Source organism: Macaca nemestrina, chromosome 12, assembly GCF_043159975.1.
Source record: "Macaca nemestrina isolate mMacNem1 chromosome 12, mMacNem.hap1, whole genome shotgun sequence".
Classification (NCBI taxonomy): Eukaryota; Metazoa; Chordata; class Mammalia; order Primates; family Cercopithecidae; genus Macaca; species Macaca nemestrina.
In genome coordinates this window covers 19931651-19948076 of record NC_092136.1, presented here as the reverse complement: position 1 = coordinate 19948076, position 16426 = coordinate 19931651, and positions in this window count along the sequence as shown.

The following is a 16426-nucleotide window of genomic DNA, read 5'->3' as shown; positions in this document are numbered from 1 at the left end:
GAGGGAGAAAAAGGGCTGGAAAGAGCTGGAGAAGCTTGCTTGGAGTTTAGGATCTCGAGACCATTTTATAAGTATCTGAGTGACACACACTTCCTTTCATTCATTCCGTAAACAGACAATGAACACTTCCTATGGGTTTTAAGTGGTTCGGAACTTCCCTGGAAGGGGTAGCCCCCGTCCTTAAGTAAACACCTACTGTGTGCTCCATGTGGCTCAGGACACATCTAGGCTGGGAGATCGTTGCCCTTGTCCTGCCGGTGCCTGGGGTACTGCCTCGAGCCAACTGGGTGTCTGCTTAGCAGGGGTTACCTGCCCTGAGCAGAGACAGATGGGAGATTTCAGTCATCATTAAGGTTTATTGACCAGCAAGGCTGGAATTTCCCAGAGAGAGGAATTAATCTCTCTGCTGACCGAAAGCAGACATCCTGCTGGGAGTAGTTACATAAATTCTGTTGCTCAAATTAATTAGGATTGTGATTCATTTGTTTAATGAGGAAGAATCTGATGACGGCAAGAGCCAAGCCAGCCTGGCCTTTCAGAGCCCAGCCAATCCCAGGTGACACTGTGGCAGGTGGGAGGACCCGGTGGCTGGAGCAGGGTTCTGCCATGGGCAGAAGAACCCTGCCAATCAGTAAGAGGAACAAACTGAGGCAGGCAAAGGCAGCCAATCAGAATTCAGTGCTAGCTTAGAAGTGGGTCCCAGGCTTTGGAGTCTCCCGAAGCTCGTGTCTGTGTGGTCTCTCAGTTCCCAAGCATGAAAGGATCTCTCAGCTTCATTCAGAGTCTTACACCCTCCTCTTTTTCCAAGCTGTGGAGAAAAACTTCTGACCCGAGATCACCTCAGCAGCACTCCCAGGACCCATCCAGCCATTTCCCCCATCCCCAAAGTTTGCAGGAGGAAGTGTTATTTCACTAAAGCAAAAACCTGTTGCCTGAAGCATTTAGAAATATTCTTCTCTTTCTCCTACCTCTATTTACAAAGTGACCACTCCCTTCTACCCAAAATGCCCTCCCTGTTCAAGGTAAGCCCCAAATCCCACCAGCATCACTTCACTCTACCTGTGTGGCCCCTGCTGGCCTGGATCTTAGCTTCCTTAAGACTTGGGTCTCAGCTGCGGTAATACTGGTGAGAGACAGGATGGTTGCTGGATGAGGGTAGCCACGGTGGGGAGGGAGAGATGCAGAAACTCCACACAGCCCCAGGGGTCATGATTCATATCATAGTGTATGTGATGGTGCCCTCTGGGATAGAACAGAAAAGGTGCTTCCTGAAGGTGTGTTTCCTGGTGACCCTGAAGAAAAGAGGCCAGAGTCAGCAAATGTTTGGGAAGCCAGAAGGATTTGGTGATGGACTAGATGTTGAGGAAGAAGAAAGGAGAATAATGCAAATTTGGGGACTTATGAATTCACACCAACATCTGCAGAAGGCCCCAGGGAGCCTTGTTTTCTTTCAAGGCTCCCCCACCTCTTATTGTGACAGACCAGACTGGTGTACCTTGATAAATCATGAGTTGGACACAACAGGACCTGTGATGAAGCAGGAGTATTGTCAAGGGCGGGTGCTTGGCTGCTCCAAGGGCTTCGTCTTCTCTGCAAACCGGGCTGAGAAGCTTCACCCGGAACCCAGGTCAGTTGTGCCTCAGTTAGAGAATGTGTAGCCACAAAGGGCCACTGGTCTGGGAACCAAAAGTCTAAAATGGAGTGAGCTAGGACAGATCTTGTCAACTCTCTGGGCCTCACTTTCCTGGTCCTTGAAAGGTGTCTACGGTCTGCCCTGAGGAGAATAGAGCTTCTGCTCTTGCTCCCTATAGATGATCCCCCGTCAGCTGCTAGAGAGATCTTTTGTAAATCTAAGTCAGACCTTGTTACTTCCTATATTTTAAATCCCTCTAAAGCCTTTTCAACACATTCAGAATTTCTAAAAAACACAAAAAAGAGAAACTAATCCTTGGCTAAGGAGGCCCATGTGATTTAGCCCCTGCCTGACTCTCAGCTCCGCTCCTCCGCAGCACCCGTCCCTCACCCTACTCTGCCCACGCCAGCACTCCTTCTGATCCTTGAATCCAAGCCCACTCAAATCATAAGGCCTTTGCACTGACTGGTCTCTGTCCCTGGGGCATCTTTCCCCAGCTCTTTACATGGGTGGAAACTTAATTCTTTCACTGCTTAAATGTCACCTTCTTGGACAGACTTTCCCCAACTAATCTAAAGTAGCCCAGGCTCCATCCATTACCCTAATTTTTCACTGTAACACTTTTTACTACCCTTCTTTTATTGGTTTGTTGTCTACCTTCCTCACCTGGAATTTAAGGTCCACGAGCCCAAGGGCCTTCCCCATGGCATCAGTCAGGGTCCAGCCAAGAGAACAGGAACTGCACTAGATATTTCAGAGGTGTCATTTAATAAAAGGAGTTAGTTTAAATAAAACAGAGGAAGAAGAAAAATCTAAAAGCGAACACTGAAGTAAGACAGAGGTAATAACCACAAGAAGTAGTGTGTGTTGTCAGAATATATGTGCTGAGGCTGGGCACGGTGGCTCACACCTGTAGTCCCAGCACTTTAGGAGGCTGATGCAGGAGGATTGCTTCAGGTCAGGAGTTCAAGACCAGCCTAACCAACATAGCAAAACCCCATCTGTACTAAAAATACAAAAATTAACCGAATGTGGTGGTGGGTGCCTGTAATCCCAGCTACTTGGGAGGCTGGCAGGAGAATCATTTGAACCCAGGATGTAAAGGTTGCAATGAGCCGAGATTGTGCCACTGCTCTCCAGCCTGGGCAACAGAGTGAGACTCCATCTCAAAAAAAAAAGGTGGGATTTGGAGCAGAGATACAACAGCAGAATGACTAGTATACCTGTCTTGTAGAGTTCCTTAGCGCCATGCTGGAGAGTGCTTGGCCTCTAGTAGACGATCAAATATTTGTTGAATGGATGGATGAAAAATGAACCATGCACCTTATACAGTGTTAGTAGCTAGGGGTGCAGAAATGAAACACACACTCTAACCTCAAGTGGCCCACACTCTAGTAAGAGAAACGGGCATTGTCTATGGTTCAGAATAAGTGTAACAAGAGAAGTACCTGCAGTGTACTTTGGAAGCACAGAAGAGAGACTCGTGATGGCCAAGGACAAAGAGGAATTAGTGAGACACAGAGGGAAGCTGAGGGTCAAAGGTGTGAGGTTGCAGAGCACATTAGGGCTGGGAACAGTTCATACAAAGTCAGAGAGCTTGGAGAGAGTATGACGCAAGTAGTTCATGACAGTGGAGCATCCATAGGACATCAGGGAGAGCTGAGCCTGGGAAGCTCAAGTCCAGCTCATGAAGGCCTCATATGTCATGCTCAAGGTCAAGGAGCACTGGCCAGGGTTTGACCTCAAGACAAAGGAGCACCGGCGGAAGTTTATGAGCAGGACAGCACATGATCAGAGAGTAACATGATCAGATCTGAGGAGTATGAGTTTGCAGGGAGAAGAACGAAGACTGGAGCCCAGTTAGAAAGTTGTTAGAATAGTCCTGGGTAAAAAGGATGCTGCCTGAGTCCATTCCTGCTGCTATAAACAAAATACTTTAGACCAGATAATTTGCAAATTACAGAAATGCATTTCTCACAGTTCCGGAGGTCAAGGTGTCAGTAGATTTGGTGTCTGGTGAGGGCTTGCTCTCTCCTTCCAAGAAGACACCTTGTTCCTATACCCTCCAAAGGGGATGAACCCTATGTTCTCACATGGCAAAAGGATGAGAAGGGCCAGGCAGCTCTCTGAAGCCTCTTTTTTTGAGATGGAGTTTTGCTCGTGTTGCCCAGGCTGGAGTGCAATGGCACGATCTCAGCTCACTGCAACCTCCGCATCCTAGGTTCAAGGGATTCTCCTGCCTCAGCCTCCCGAGTAGCTAGGATTACAGGTGCCTGCCACCATGCCCAGCTAATTTTTGTATTTTGAGTAGAGACAGGGTTTCACCATGTTGGCCAGGCTGGTCTTGAACTCTTGACCTCAGGTGATCCACCCTTCTCAGCCTCCCAAAGTGCTGAGATTACAGGCGTGAGCCACCGTGCCCAGCCTCTGAAGCCTCTTTCACAAGAGCATTAATCCCATTCCCAAGGGCAGAACCCTCATGACTTAATCAGTTCCCAAAAGGCCACACCTGTTAATACCACCACAATGGGGATTAAGTTTCAATGTGAATTTGGAGGGACACAAACATTCAAGCCTTAACAGATAGGTACTCATCTAATTGTATACTTTCCATGGATGTAGTTTGCTATTCGTAGTTTATACCTCAATAAAGTTGGATTAAAACAAGAAATAAATGGTGGGAATCTGAGCAGAGGCTGTGAGGGCTGAGGACCAAAGGAGGGGAAGGAAGAACTGCTGAGGAGCTGGGATCACTCAGCCTGCAAACTGTCACGGGATAACCCAGGCTCTGGTGCCTGAGAGTCAGCCAGGTCGTTGCATCGTCCCCTCACAAACATGTAAGACTTCAGAGTTGGAAAGGGCCTTCAGAGAATACATCAGTGTCCCAAGAGGAAACAGAACTCTGCTCAAATAGTTCAAGTGGAGAGATTTTACTGAGGAGGTACTATTTACATAAGGCTGGATTAAAGAAACCAAGAAGAATGTTGAGAAACCCAGAGACTGCAAACTGCTGTGTATTAGTGTGTTCTCGCATTGCTATAAAGAAATACCTGAGACTGGGTTATTTATAAAGAAAAGAGGCCCGGGCATTGTGGCTCATGCCTGTAATCCCAGCACTTTGAGAGGCCGAGGCAGGCGTATCACTTGAGGTCAGGAGTTCGAGACCAGGCTGGCCAACGTGGTGAAACCCTGTCTCTACTAAAAATACAAAAATTAGCCTGGCGTGGTGGGGGGCACCTGTAATCCCAGCTCCTCGGGAGGCTGAGGTGGGAGAATTGCTTGAACCCGGGAGGTGGAGTTTGCAGTGAGCCGAGAACATGCCACTGCACTCCAGCCTGGGCCACAAAGCAAGACTCTGTCTCAAAAAAAAGAGGTTTCGTTGGCTCACAGTTCTGCAGGCTGTACAGGAAGCATGGCACCATCTGCTTCTGGGGAGACCTCAGGGAACTTATAATCATGGCAGAAGGCAAAGCCAGAGCAGATGTTCACATGGCCAGAGCAGGAGGAAGAGAGGGTGGAGGTGCTACACACTTTTAAACAACCATATCTCGTAAGAACCCTATCGTGAGAACAGCACTAGGGGAATGGTGCTTAAGCATTAAAACTGCCCCCATGATCCAATTACCTCCCACCAGGCCCCACCTCCAACATTGGGGATTATAATTCCACATGAGATTTGGGCAGGGACACAGATCCAAACCATATCATGCTGGAAACCACCCATGGGCCTAAAGGAGGTTACTGGATCCCACTGAGACCTGGAGCAGTGGGAAGGACTGCTGGGCAGAAGCTATAACCGGGCAGAAGGGCACTGGCCAAACCCTGCATCAAAGCAGAGAGGTAGCAGGGAAGAAATACTCCACCCTCTCTTCTCCCACCCTCCAGCCTCCTGCCTGTGTCTCCCAGTAGCCAAATCACACTGGAGCCAATAGGCATAGGAACCCATTGATTCATTCCACAGGGATCAGCCTTCTGAGGCACAGAGCAATGCTAAGAAGGAGAGACAATGAACTGAAGAGGACAAGTGGAGAACAACAGCATCATGCACCGCAATTTCCACCCTGTTGTTTTTCCCCAGAAGAAGCCTCAGAGAGTGGAGGCAACCTGCCAAAGCACATGTAGCAAGTTAGGACAGGGCCCTTAGCTCCTCTTCCTTGGGGCCCAGGCTCCTTGCACACTGGGCCTGCACTGAGGCAGCCAGGTAGGATGCCCCATTGTCTTGGAGCTGCAGCTGCAGGTCCCAATTAGCCAGAGGAAGGCAGCTGAGCAAGGGCAGCAGTGGGCAGGGCCAGGAAAGATGGACATCCAAGGGCTGGCCACGCACCCTCAATGTCAGGAAGGTAATAGACACTTGCTTCCTTGTCTCATGATTTGCTACCTGCCCCCTGGTCCCCATTTCCTCTCTTGAGCCCTCCCTAGACCTGGGGATAGGAACTCAGACCTAGGATTGGCAGGAACAAGGGGAGGAGACTCTGCTTCCCTGGTAGCCAGCCCTGCTCATCGATTCCCTAGAGCTGCTCACTGATCCAGCACAAGATGGTTTAATTGAAGTCATTACAATAAATGGTGCAGAAAAGCAACACCCTTTGTCTGCCAGGAGCCTCAGAGAAATGGGAGAGGGAGCTGGGAAACCCAGCAGCAACAACTGCAGTTAGACGATGACACAAAGGGATGAGACTAAAGCGTCACAGAGTCCTGAGTTCGAAGCCTGACCGGTGACTTACAAGTTACGTGACCTTAGTCAAGTCCCTTTATCTTCCCGAGCTTCTATGCCCTAGCCTAGGAAAATGGGAATATTGTAACCTGTCCTCCCAGGCCCTGCATGACCCTGGGCCCTGCCTGAATCTCCAGCTCCATCTCCCGCCACCTCTTACCTCTCCTATCACTCTGTGGTTACCCAGGTGAGTTGCTGTTCCCTGCCAGTCCTCATATTTCACTCACGTGGATCTCTCCCCTGAAATACCCTTCTCATTCCTTCCTTGAGTAATTCCTACCACCTTTCAAGATTCAGATCGAGAGTCACCTCCTCCAGGAATACTCTCTATGCCCAGCCCTCCTTCCCCTGAGTGCCTCTAGCACACCCCAACTGTGACACCCATTTGGCATTTGACGCTCCCTCTCGTGCACAGCAGTCTTTCTCTCTCCCTATGGCTTACCTTCTCATGGAGATAAATGTGGGAGCTGTGTCTTCTCTTTCTCATCTTCACATGCCTAATACATGCCTAACATTACAATTGTGTTGGAGTTGGGGGTACTGAGGGGCAGAGATTCAGAGCCCAGAGGTGGGCACAGCCAGGATGCAGCCGGCACTGGTAGATAATAACTCCCATGTAGCCACAAAGCTCCCTTCCCAAATAGTTAGGATAGTACATCCACCATATGTTCTTGTCTTCAGCATGGAACACAGGTTCCTCTGTGCCCAGGACCAGCTGGCTCTCTGCTCGGCTCCATAAACTAATATCTTATTCAGTATCAGAGGACAGAGGATCCAAGTTGTGAAATCATAAAATGTCAGCACCAAACATTCTAATGTAGCAAAAGTGATGTCTCAGTACCTCCAGTATACATCATAAGAAGCCTCATCACTTCCACTTGTGTCTTTTGGGATGCTCTCTTTCAGAATCCAGGTGCCCTACCACGACAAGCCCAAGCCACGTGGAGGAGCCATGTCTAGGGACTCTAGTTAACACTCTCAGCTGAGTTCTCAGCTGACAGTCAGCATCAACTGCCAGCCACCTCTGCCTAAAAGTGGGCCATCTTGGGCATCCGGCCCAGTCAAGCCTTCAGATGAGTCCAGTCCCAACCGCTATCTCACACAACCACACGAGAGACACCAAGAACTCCCAGTGGAGTCCAGTCAGCCCATGGAACTCTAAGAGATAATAAATTATTGTTTTACAGTACTAAAACAATGTTTAAAGAAATGTAATCGCAATGTCATCTTACTTATGAGAAGCAGAAGCTCAGAAATGCCACATGGCATTATCTTAGGCATTATTATGAAACTATCCAAGGTCATACAATAAGTTAGAGGCAGAGTACAGGGCAGCTAACTGTTGTCACCCATCATCAGCCTCAGAGATGATGAAGGGAAGTGAGCTCTCTAGGGTAGGAGTAGAGGGGGAGAGAAGGAAGCTAAATTGTGTAGGAAACATCCCAAGTTAATTCTGTTTAAGAAGAAACTGTTTCAAATGTATATGTATTTTTTTAATTTTAAAAGAGTGTATTATGACTTCTCAGAATTTACAGAGTGAGTGGTTCTATATTTCAGCCTTGAGTTCATTGTTTTTTCTTCCCTCTTGAGATAATTAGCCCTCAGCTTACCTGAGTACATTTTTCATGTCAGGAAGACAATGGCTTCAAAGGAAGGGAAAGGGCAGCCCTACAGGAGGCCCAGAAAAGAAGGCCAGGTGACAAAAGCAAAGCCTCCTCGGGAAACATTCACATTTCCTGAATGATCTGTCATCAAAAATGCATGTGCAAGCAGGAGGGCAACTAACAGAGTCAGGGCAAATGAAGCCAGGCTGGCCCCTGCACCCAACCATGCTGGGAGGACTTTGATCTGAAAAACATCCATACCCAGGACAAAAGCAACTCTCCTTCCCCAAGTCACTGCCATCTATTTGGCAAAACCATAAGTCCAAAGGAAAATCTTGGATTTGGCTTTTTTTTTCAGGCCCCTAAATTTAAGCAACATTAATTTTTTAAAGGCCTGTCCTGCTCTCTATACTGCAATGGAAGATTCAGGTGAGCAGCATTTCATGGTAAGATTAGAACCAAGCCATTCTGTTCTTAATTCTTACCTGGGAGTTGATGTGAAAAGGTGTTGGATTCACAGGTGGACAGTCCTGGGACTGGGCCCAGTATTCCCTTGTTGTTTGTTCTGGAGCATTGCTGTGAGAAGCCATCATTTTTTGTTTATGTTCCTGGGGCTTTATTTATTTCACCTTGTGTTTAATCTTCCCAGCAACCCTATGAAGGAAGTATATTACCTCATTTCAAGGATAAGGAAATTAAGTCTCAAAAAGAAACACACACTCCGAATAACAGAGATTGGATTCAAACCTTGGCCTGCCCAATTCCAGAGATCTGTTCTAATATGGTTTTAGAACAGATCTCATCTTGAATTCCCCCTTGTTGTGGGAGGGACATAGTGGAAGGTCATTGAATCACGGGGGCAGGTCTTTCCCAGGCTGTTCTGATGATAGTGAGTAAGTATCATGAGCTCTGATGGTTTTAAAAAGGGGAGTTTCCCTGCACAAGCTCTTCTTTTCTTGTCTGCTGCCATGTGAGATGTGCCTTTCACCTTCCACCACAATTGTGAGGCTTCCCCAGCCACGTGGAACTGTAAGTCCATTAAACCTCTTTCTTTTGTAAATTGCTCAGTCTTTCGTATGTCTTGATCAGCAGCATGAAAACAGACTAAAACATACTCTTCCCTGTATATTGCTTCTATCAGTTTCATACTGCCATAACAATGCTGTGAAATAAATAATCACAAAACCTCAGTGGTATAGAATAGTAAGGCTTTATTGCTCATAGGTCTGGGATGGTTGGCTAGGTGGTTCTGCTGATCATGGCTGGGCTCACTAACATGCTTAGGTCTTGATTGGCATCGACTGACCTAGGCTGGCCTCAACTGGGACCGCTAGAATGACTCAGCTCTGCTCCAAGAGTCTCTAATCCTAGCCCAAGCATGTTCTCATGGCAATGGCACAGGTATAAGAGAGAAGGCAAATATGATTAGTTGCGCAAATATTTTTCAAGCTTTTGCTTACATCACATTTGCTGTTATTATCCTATTGGCCAGAGCAAGTTATATTGCTGAGCCCAGAATCAGAAAAGGACATTGCAGATGAATGGCAAAAGGTGTGGGTACAGGGAAGGGTAGAGAATTGGAAAGAGTTTTGCAATCTACTGCATGATCTTGGGTAAGTTACAGTCCCCTCTCAGAGCCTCTGCTCCTGCATTTTTTTAATAGGATGGTATCTACTTTGTAGGGCAGCTGAGATCATTAAATAAGATAAGCTGTGTAAACACTAGCAAATTGAGAAGTACCCTTTCTACTGATGTATTTCAAGTGTACAAGCCTGGGGGTGTTTGCACACATTAACAGAGATACATGAAAACCTCAGTGTCTGCTTCCAGAGGCCAGAGGATTGTACCCAAGTCTCAGAGGTGAGATGAGCCAATCACTGAGATGATAAACAAGAATTGTAGAAAGAGAATAAATCAAGGAAGAAAACAATAAGTAAATGATGTAATTAAAGTTACTCTTGAAGAACCTATCAAGGAGAGAATGAGTCAGCGGCAAGTTGAAGCGATGAATCAGGCACAATGTCATGTTTCTAGAATTCTTGTCTATTTCAAGAAAGCCTGATGTCCCAGTTAAAAGAGCACCTTGAGCCTGTAGCAACAACATCTGGAAGGAAACACTCTTGTAATTTTAATTTCTCCTGGGCGCCACCACTAACAACAGGAGCCGCAGCCTGGTAGCACAGAGTAGGCACTCCGTAAAATCTCTCGTGGGAGGAGTTGAAAACTACAGCATTACCTCAAATGTATTCAAGGGGATTTTATTTTATTTATTTTTATTTTTTGCTGGATTTTAAACATTGTTTTTATGGGTATGATGTAACTGAAAATATAACCACCATAACATACTTAAACCAAAAAACAAGTATTCAAACCACAGGTCTTATGTCAATTCACATCAGTCTTTTTTATTTTTTATTATTTTTAGAAACAGGATCTCGCTATGTTGCTCAGGCTGGTCTCGAACTCCTGGGCTTCAGGGATTCTCCTGCCTCAATCACAGCCTCCAAAGTCGCTGAGATTACAGGTGCTCACCACCATGCCAGTCAGTTAGTTTTTGAGGTAAAAACAAGTGCAATCAAAAAGAAAAACACTGACAAATGTGTTAGAGTGGAGCATATTCCAAATAAGAATCACAAGCCTAGAAGATGGACTTCTGGAGAGTTCAGAGACTTACAGGCTAAAGATGACAGGCCTCGAAGTGAGCCTGACCCACTGTGTACAGAGGCTGGATTTGGTCAGGCAGTTTCTTGGGACTCAAAAAAGAGTAGAATCAAACCAGAAACAAAAGAACAAAATTTCCAGAAGTGCTGGGGTCTTGGGTATGCAGACTGATCAGACCTGAGTGCTGTTGCCCAGTTCTTGGCCTTCTTTTCCTCCTCCAGCTTTATTGAGGTGTAACTGACAAAAATTATATATACTTAAGGTGTACAATGTGATTTTTGATATGTGTATATATTGCAAAATGTTCACCACACTCAAGCCGATTATCTAACATATCCATCACCTCACATAGTTCCTTTTTTTTTTTTTCTTTAAGACAGGGTCTCACTGTGTCGTCCAGGCTGGAATGCAATGATGTGATCTTGACTCACTGCAACCTCAGCCTCCTGGCTAAAGCAATCCTCTTGCCTCAGCCTCCCGAGTAGCTGGGACTACAGGGACATACCACCACATCTGGCTAATTTTTTGTACTTTTAGTAGAGGCAGAGTTTTGCCGTATTGCCCAGGCTGGTCTCAAACTCCTGGGTTCAAGTGATCCACCCACCTCGGCCTCCCAAAGTCTATTTTTTTCTTTCTTTCTTTTTTTTTTTTGGTGAGAACAATTAAGATTTACTCCCAGCAAATTTCAAATACACAATACACTATTGTTAATTATAGTCACCATTACATCTCCCGAACTTATTCTGCATATCTGGAACTTTGTACCCATAGATCAACCTGTTCCCATATCCACCACCCTCCAGCCCCTGGCAACCACCATTCTACTCTCTGCTCCTAAGCGTCTACTTTTTTTATATTCCACATATTAGTGAGATCGTGCAGTATTTGTTTAAGGAGATTTTAAATTATTTTTGCAAAGGAATTTCCTGTGCAATATGCTATTTGACTGCCACAACGAGGCTGTGAATTCAGTGCAGGACAATGTGAATCACTCTACAGACGAGAACTGGGGCTCATACGGTCCTCCTGTTAGCAGCAAGACACAGGTCAAAAGGCAAGCCTCTTAGGCTCTCTTATCTGAACTAACAGAGAACTGTATTCCAACTATTGGTAACCTCATTCAGATTATTTTACACTCTGTAAGAAATAACACTGAACGCTTATTGAGCGCTTACTTTATAAGCATAGTAGCTCATTTAATCCTCGTCACAAACTGAGAAATTGATCCATGTGGGTTCCTTCCATGTCACAGATAAGGGGAAATTGGAGCTCAGAGATTTAAGCCACCTGCCAGAGGTCACATGACCCACAAAAGGTGAGCCAGGGTTCACACTCAGGTCTGCGTGACCCCATACACCAAGCTCAACACTGCCGTTATGGATAAACTTGCCCCCCCTCCCACACACACACACACAGTTTTGCCCAGTTACTCAGAAAACACATTTTCTCACCTATATTTTGCACTTCACTTTGCCTGCCCAGCCACTGCCTCTAACTGACACAACTCAAGGCATAGGGGCAAGCGATATTGGCTCAGGAAACCTGAGCTGTGACCCTGAGCTGCTGACAGAATGTCTGATATTTATAGCAACTTAGAGGCAAGCACCAGGAAAAGTGTGTTCTGGACTATTGCAGATGTCCTCAGGGAGAGAGAAAACATCTCTATGAAAAATCGTGTGGGATGCTTAACTGATGGAACATCAAACGTGAAAAGACAGTTCAATGGGTTTGCATCCTGGTTAAAAAATAATAGTAAAGGCCGGGCGCGGTGGCTCACACCTGTAATCCCAGCACTTTGGGAGGCCGAGGCAGGCGAATCACAAGGTCAGGAGATCGAGACCACGGTGAAACCCTGTCTCTACTAAAAATACAAAAAATGAGCCGGGCGAGGTGGCGGGCGCCTGTAGTCCCAGCTACTCGGGAGGCTGGGGCAGGAGAATGGCCTGAACCCAGGAGGCGGAGCTTGCAGTGAGCCAGGATCGCGCCACTGCACTCCAGCTTGGGCGACAGAGCAAGACTCCATCTCAAAAAAAAAAAAATAATAATAATAATAATAATAGTAAAAGGATGACCCAATCAACCTCTGTGGATAACATTCTTCAAACTTTTAGGATATAGCCACAGGAGAAGAACCATCACTAACTGAATTTATAAATTGCCGCCCTGCCCTTTAACTATTTTACTTATGCATTTTTTTATTGATTTAGATCTGTCCCATTCCACTAAGGATTTAAGGCTAAAGATTTAAGTTGTGAAGACGATGATGGATTGATTCTATGAATGGCCACATTTTTTTATGCCTCCCTTTTCCCTTGTCCTTGGGCAGTGTCCTCCCACACTGACTCTGTGCTTGGCCCTGTGACTTGCTTTGGCCAATGGTACAGCAGCAAACTTGATGCAAACACAACTTGAAAAAGAAGAGGACAGCCAAGTCATCCCAGCCAAGGCCACTCTTGCCAAGCTGCCAGTGACCACAGAGTCCAATTAACAACAGCCAGTCCTGGCCCAGGTCAGCAGAACTACCCATAGACCCATGAGAAAGAACAGACTATCATTTAAAGCTGTGGGTTTGGGCGTGGTTTGTTGCACAGCAATAACTAACTAATACAGAAACTTACATTCTACAAAAATGCTATTAATCAACAAGCATATTAAGATGCAATCTTGGCCTGGCGCAGTGGCTCCCGCCTGTAAACCCAGTACTTTGGGAGTCCAAGGCGGGCGGATCACCTGATGTCAGGAGTTCGAGACCAGCCTGGCCAACATGGCGAAACCTCGTCTCTACTAAAAATACAAAAATTAGCTGCACGTGGTGGCTGGCGCCTGTAATCCCAGCTACTCAGGAGGCTGGGGTAGGAGAATTGCTTGAACCTAAGAGGTGGAGGTTCCAGTGAGTCGAGATCGTGCCATTGCACTCCAGCCTGGGTGACAAGAGTGAAACTCCGTCTAAGAAAAAAAAAAAATATGATCTCCACCTGCTAGAAGATTTGTATTTACTCATGTCAAGAGAGAAAAAGGAAAAATACCAGCAAGATCTAATTAAACTATATTGAAATTGTTTCTATCCTATTCCCTCTACCAGGCCAAGCTCATATGCCAACTTCCTCGTGGAACCTTTCACTCCTCCATCTCTTTGCCAAGTCGAAATGTTAACTTCCGCTTCTCTGGGATACTTCGGACCTTTGTTTAAAGCTCTCCCATCTGCTTTTTGCACTATGTTTAGGGTTATGGCTGAATGGGAATAGGTCTGTCTCTTCCACTACTGGTAAAATTGGTTCTTGCTTAGCATGATGTGGGCTCCCCACATGTGACACAGTGACTTGCACATGTATGAGCAATCTTGATCAATGTTTGTTGAATGAATAGGCAAATAACTATTGTAAGAGTTTAGCATAAGGGAAAACTCCAACAGAAGTGTGGCAGTCAGGGACGGTTGAATTAAGGAAGCAGGAGTTAAGGTGCTTGACAGGGGCCTCCCATTAACAACTCATAGAATTCATGGACAGAATAACTTAGATGAGGAAAAATTTACATCTTTAAATTCACTGATCTCTAACCGAAACTTCACATTTTCTTCCATTATAAAGGTAGGCCACAAACCACAGAAGAAGATGTAACAGATACTTTCCTGTCACACATAATATGGTAGATATTGGAGAGAGGAACAAAATATCATTTATGTTCATCACTACTGTACTTTGAAATTATAGTGGCTTTTTGGCCAGGCATGGTGGCTCATGCCTGTAATCCCAGCACTTTCGGAGGCAGAGGCAGGCGGATCACTTGAGCCCAGGAGTTTGAGACCAGCCTGGGTGAGACCTCATCTCTACAAAAGATTTAAAATTTAGCCAGATATGGTGGCATGTGCTTGTGGTCCCGGGTACTCGGGAGGCTGAGGTGGGAGCATCTCTTGAGCCCAAGAGTTCGAGGCTGCAGTGAGCCAAGCTCATGCCACTGGACTCCAGCCTGGGTGACAGAGAGAGACCCTGAAAAAAGAAAAAGAAAAGAAAAAGAAAGAAAGAGAGAAAGAGAAAGAAAGAAAGAAAAAGAAAGAAAGAAAGAAAGAAAGAAAGAAAGAAAGAAAGAAAGAAAGAAAGAAAGAAAGAAAGAAAGAAAGAAAGAAAGAAAGAAAGAAAGAAAGAAAGAAAGAAGGAAAGGAAGAAAGAAAGAAAGGAAGAAAGAAAGAAAGAAAGAGAAAGAAAGAAAGAAAGAAAGAAAGAAAGAAAGGAAGAAAGAAAGAAAGAAAGAAAGAGAAAGAGAGAAAGAGAGAGAGAGAAGGAAGGAAGGAAGAAAGGAGGGAAGGAAGGAAGGGAGGGAGGGAGGAAGGAAGGAAGGAAGGAAGGAAGGAAGGAAGGAAGGAAGGAAGGAAGGAAGGAAGGAAAAAAAAGAGAAAAGAAATTATGGTGGTTTTTTTATGTTAATAAAGAAGGACAGTATTCTTACATCATAAATTTGGTTTTTTGAATAGTTACTGTTTTCTGTTTCTTTTATAATCCTGTGTATTTTATATCTTTCAAATCATTTTTTGGAACAGAGGCCTAATAGGCTTTATCAGACCATTAAATGGTGCCCATGGCACAAAAGTGGTTAAGAGCTCCCTGCCTTGGAGAATAGGAAGATTGTTATCACAATGATGAGAGAGAAGTATATATCCCAAATAGATGACCAGAAGAGCATAAACCAAGATAGGTGGGGAACAGTATGAGATGCATGGCGGGATGGAATGTGCCTCCCCTCCCCATCCTTGAGGAGAGAGTCTCCTTGGCAAGATTAAGTAAAAAGACAGCGACTTTATTAGCATAATAATGCATCACAGGAGCAAGAGAATAGTTGATTTGTTTTAGACATGCTCTAAGAATCTGGAGAATTTAAATTCTTAAGGCTCTAACGTCTCCTCTGCAGGATGGAGCCGAGACTCTGAGGAGAGGGCTGAACTGTGAACCTAGAAGTACCATCTCCCCCTGCACACACCTCTGCCGGGTGATGGCCCGGTTTTGGGAAACCGATGGGACAAAGGATGCTTTGCACGATCCTTGGTCTCTGAGCAAATCTATAATGGGTTAACACCAAGACTCTCTTTTTGAAAAATGTGACTGTGACAGTGTGCCCTCCCAGATATTCCAGGCATAACACAGGAATGACTGCATGTTTGGGGACAGTGCGGAGGCCATTCTGATTAGATCAGAGGGCGTGGATATGTTCGTGATGTAAAAGCTGAAGGGAGAGTGGTAATGAAGGGAAGAGGACTCCAGGGTCTCAAGGGCCATGGATTAAAGGAAGGAGTAGAGGCAGGGAACCAGGACAGATGGTTGGGTCTATCCTAGAGGTGAGGTACCTTCAAGATGTCTCAGGGAAAATGGCCAGTAGTCCATCAGGACTCAAGAGTAGGACTCCAGGGAGACACTGGCATGAAAGGGGAAGAGAGCTAAGAAAATAATCCACATAGAGGTGCTCATTAAAGGCATAAAGAATAAAGCAATAAAGTTAAAAAAAAAAAAAAAAAAAGCAAGAACTGAACTTTAGGGAACAAATTAGTAGGCTTCTTTTGTGCCCCAAAGCCAGAGTAGGAGAACATTTCAAGAAGAGGGGTTAAATTCAGCCTGAAGAAGGAAGTGCACAAGGTCTCTGGATGTGGCTACCGGGAAGGCCTTGGTGAATTCTGAGTGAGCCGTGGTTCCCACGGAAGGAGCAGTGGATGGAGGCCAGCTGAGGACTGCTGGGTTAGAGGGTGGGTGCAGCAGCCAAGGGAGGCAGGAGAGGGTGGGAGCCAATGAAATGGAGAGAGGGAGGCTAGGAGATTTGCAGGCCAACAGC